Genomic DNA, 4,334 nt, shown 5'->3' on the forward strand with positions numbered 1-4,334 from the left:
AACACTCAGACCCGGGGCTTCACTGTCACTACCCCTGTGTTTGCCCTCATTTATATCCTAAGAAACACACCCTTCCTCCTCCCCCAGACACTGTCACACCCAATCTTTTCCCCTGGAGCCCACCCCAACCCTACCCTACCCCTCTCCCACACACATGCCATGGGACACAGCCTCTCTGTGACTCACCCAGGTCGGGACTTGCCTCTGCATTGCCCCAACAGGGGACCAGTGAGCCTACAAATAGAAAAGACTTCCCTTCCCTTCTTCAGAGTCTCGTTAACCTCACCCAGGAGAAGTTCCAGCATCAGGTGGGCTCAGAGCACCAACCTTCCCCTCAGCAGTGGAAGGTGGGAACCAGCTCGATCACACGGAAGGAGGCTCCCCACCTCTGTTGCTGCCATCCGGCAGCATTTAATATGGGTTTGTTTTAGCTAATGCAACCCCCTCATCCATACATACATTCATGGAACAAGGAGAGAAGCCCCTAACTAGGGGTTCCACTGGTGCAATGGGTTAGCACATAGTACTTATAGAGCAGTCCTGTCTGGAATAGTGTTGAGGTTGTGAATTCAAACCTCACCTGGAGCACTGGTTTTCTTTAAGCAAATGGCTTCTGCCAATCATTTTGCCCTGTGGAAAATACAATCCCAGCTCAGAAGACACAGAGGTCCCTCCCTTTACCGAGTGCAGGGCAGATTTCACACATCTACAATGCTCTGCTATCCACCAGCCATCTGTGTCAGGAGGGGTGAAGCAGAGCCCAGCGCATGGCTCGTTCTGTGATTCTACACCCCCCTGACCCTCCTCAATCTTTGCTCCCCAAACCGTGTTTGGGAACACCCTTTTGGCTATGAGACTAAAACACTGCCTGTGTGTGTGGTTTTTCTTTATACCTCTATGGGCCTGTGCAGTGTGTGATTTTCTCTTTCTCTCTGTGTGTTTTTCTCTGTTTGTATCTTCATGTGCATCCGATGAAGTGAGCTGTAGCTCACGAAAGCTTATGCTCAAATAAATTGGTTAGTCTCTAAGGTGCCACAAGTACTCATTTTATTTTTGCGAATACAGACTAACATGGCTGTTACTCTGAAACCTGTAAATTCACTGTAACTTTTCAAAATATCCACAGCTTTGCCAATTTTCACCAGGAATTTTTCTCCAGCAACCAATTCTCACTTGTTCCCTACCACTTGGTGACCATTTCCCCAGGGCACTGTCACTCTCAGGGTCCTGATTTCCCATTGACCCTTCCCCCTTCTATTGGGACTGGGAACTAGCCAACCAAAAAACCCCACAAAGTTTTAATAAAGGGTTAACAGTCCCCTTACACAAGCCAGCTCCGTGAGGGTCACTGATGACCAGAGAAGGCAGCAGAAACTGGTCCCATGGTGTAAATGTCAGCACTCAGGACTCTGAATCCTGCAATCTGAGTTCAAATCTCAGTGGGACCTCATTGTAAATCCCTGGAGCTCAAAGTACTCCTGTCTCTGACTGCGCAAGAGCAAGTTGTTTACCTTCTACTGGGTGACTCGTGGCCACTGGAGCAAGGTCTTTGGGTGGGATGGCTGCCATGGTTTGGGGCTCTGGAACTGGGTACTGATGCCTGCAGTCCTGTGGTTTGACCTGGTGGTTGGGATTCTCGCTGCTTTACCTGATGCCCGCAGATTTGGCCCTTGCGCTTGCTGTCACACTTTTCAACTTTACCACATGGCACTTGAAGAAAGGAGTGGCAGGGCCAGGCTTCATAGTCAGGGCCAGGCAGGAGGGAGGAAGAGTCCCAGGATGGAGCACAGGACACCTCTCCTCCTCTGGGCACCTAGAGCAGAGGTGGCTGGTACTGACAGCTTCAAGGGAAGGTTTATAAGCCACAGAGCCACTGGGGGCAGTGCAAGAGGAGGCGGGGACCATTCCTATGCATGGCCAGCAGACGGACATATGTCACCAGGTCGCCAGCCTGCAGTGGGTGTTTGGCATGGCAGGGATTTCGACTCCAATGCCTTAACCACTCGGCCATCGCAGCTGCGAGCACACTAGTGCTTCAATGCCACAGAAACTGGTAAATAATCACAGTGCCCAGGCTTGAAAAGAAAAGAAGGACTTGTGGCACCTTAGAGACTAACAAATGTATTAGAACACAAGCTTTTGTGAGCTACAGCTCACTTCATCGGATGCATACAGTGGAAACAATAGTAGGGAGATTTATATACATAGAGAACATGAAACAATGGGTGATACCATACACACTGTAAAGAGAGTGATCAGGAAAGGTGAGCTATGACCAGCAGGAGAGGGCGGGGGGCGGAGTACCTTTTGTGGTGATAATCAAGGTGGGCCATTTGCAGCACTTTACAAGAACAGTAGGAGGGGAAATAAACAAGGAGAAATAGTTTGACTTTACATCCACTCCCAGTCTTTTTTCAAGCCTAAGTTAGCTGTATCCAGTTTGCAAATTAATTCCAATTCAGCAGGGTCATAAATATAAAGGGAAGGGTAAACACCTTTAAAATCCCTCCTGGCCAGAGGAAAAACCTTTCACCTGTAAAGGGTTAAGAAGCTAGGATAACCTCTCTGGCACCTGATCAGAATGACCAATGAGGAGACAAGATACTTTCAAAGCTGAAGGGGCGGGGGAAACAAAGGGTCTGGGTCTGTCTGTGTGATGCTTTTGCCAGGGACAGAACAGGAATGGAGTCTTAGAAGTTAGTAAGTAATCTAGCTAGATATGCGTTAGATTCTGATTTCTTTAAATGGCTGAGAAAATAAGCTGTGCTGAATGGAATGGATATTCCTGTTGTTGTGTGTTTTGTAACTTAAGGTTTTTCCTAGAGTGATTCTCTATCTTTTGAATCTAATTACCCTGTAAGGAATTTACCATCCTGATTTTACAGAGGTGATTCTTTTTTACTTTTTCTTCTATTAAAATTCTTCTTTTAAGAAGCTGATTTTTTTTTATTGTTCTCAAGATCCAAGGGTTTGGGTCTGTGGTCACCTATGCAAGTTGGTGAGGATTTTTATCAAACCTTCCCCAGGAAAGGGCAGTTAAGATTTGGGAGGATTTTGGGGGGAAAGACGTTTCCAAAAGAACTCTTTCCCAATAACCGGTGTTAGACTTTTGGTGGTGGCAGCGAAAGTCCAAGGGCAAAAAGTAAAACAGTTTGTACCTTAGGGAAGTTTTAACCTAAGCTGGTAAAAGTAAGCTTAGGAGGTTTTCATGCAGTTCCCCACATCTGTACCCTAGCATTCAGAGTGGGGAAGGAACCTTGACAAGCGTCAATCTCAATTACAAGCAAGCAAAACTGTCAACTCAGAGAGAGTATCCAGAGTAGCATTCGTATTAGTCTGTATCTGCAAAAAGAACAGGAGGACTTGTGGCACCTTAGAGACTAACAAATTTATTTGAGCATAAGCTTTCATGAGCTACAGCTCTCTGCATTGGATGAAGTTAGCTGTAGCTCATGAAAGCTTATGCTCAAATAAATTTGTTAGTCTCTAAGTTGCCACAGGTCCTCCTTTCCTTTTTTCAGAGAGAGTAGTGTCAATTGAGCGGTTTGTGTTGTAAGGTGTCCATGTCAATTACAAAGCATCACTTAGAGTTAATTAATGGCTTACAAGGTACTTAGAGTCAATTGACAGTTTGCAAGCTTTAACACGGACACTGTCAGCAGCTAAGGAGAGCTGCAAATCAATATTGCAGAATTACAATTATTTCAAAAAGGGGAATTACAAATATTATAAACAGAATTACAAATATATAAAATATGCCAACAGCCTGGCCCTGGCACTCCTTTCTTCAGGTGCCATGTGGGAAAGAGGAAAAGTGTGGCAGCAAGTACAAACTTGTGGGCATCAGGTGAAGCAGCAAGAATCCCAACCGCCAGGTCAAACCACAGGACTGCAGGCATCAGTAGCCAGTTCCAGAGCCCCTACCCATTGCAGCCATCCGACCCAAAGACCTGGCTCCAGTGGGCAGGAGTCACCCAGTAGGAGGTAAACAACTTGCTCTTGCGCAGCCAGAGATAGGAGTACTTTGAGCTCCAGGGGTTTACCACAAGGTCCCACTGAGATTTGAACTCAGATTGCAGGATTCAGAGTCCTGAGTGCTGACCATTACACCATGGGACCAGTTTCTGCTGCCTTCTCTGGTCATCAGTGACCCTCACGGAGCTGGCTTGTGTAAGGGGACTGTTGACCCTTTACTAAAACTTTGTGGGGTTTTTTGGTTGGCTAGTTCCCAGTCCCAATAGAAGGGGGAAGGGTCAATGGGAAATCAGGACCCTGAGAGTGACAGTGCCCTGGGGAAATGGTCACCAAGTGGTAGGGAACAAGTGAGAATTGGT

The 4,334-nt window shown here is 46.7% G+C and overlaps 1 non-coding gene across 1 annotated transcript; it reads right to left on the reverse strand.

The window, feature by feature from the left end:
- Positions 1 to 4,047: 4,047 nt before the first annotated feature.
- TRNAQ-CUG (transfer RNA glutamine (anticodon CUG)) lies at positions 4,048 to 4,119 on the reverse strand. The gene has a single exon. It is a non-coding gene; the product is annotated as a tRNA-Gln (tRNA).
- Between the last annotated feature and the right edge of the window lie 215 nt (positions 4,120 to 4,334).

This window comes from Eretmochelys imbricata, chromosome 22 (assembly GCF_965152235.1).
Source record: "Eretmochelys imbricata isolate rEreImb1 chromosome 22, rEreImb1.hap1, whole genome shotgun sequence".
Lineage (NCBI taxonomy): Eukaryota > Metazoa > Chordata > Testudines > Cheloniidae > Eretmochelys > Eretmochelys imbricata.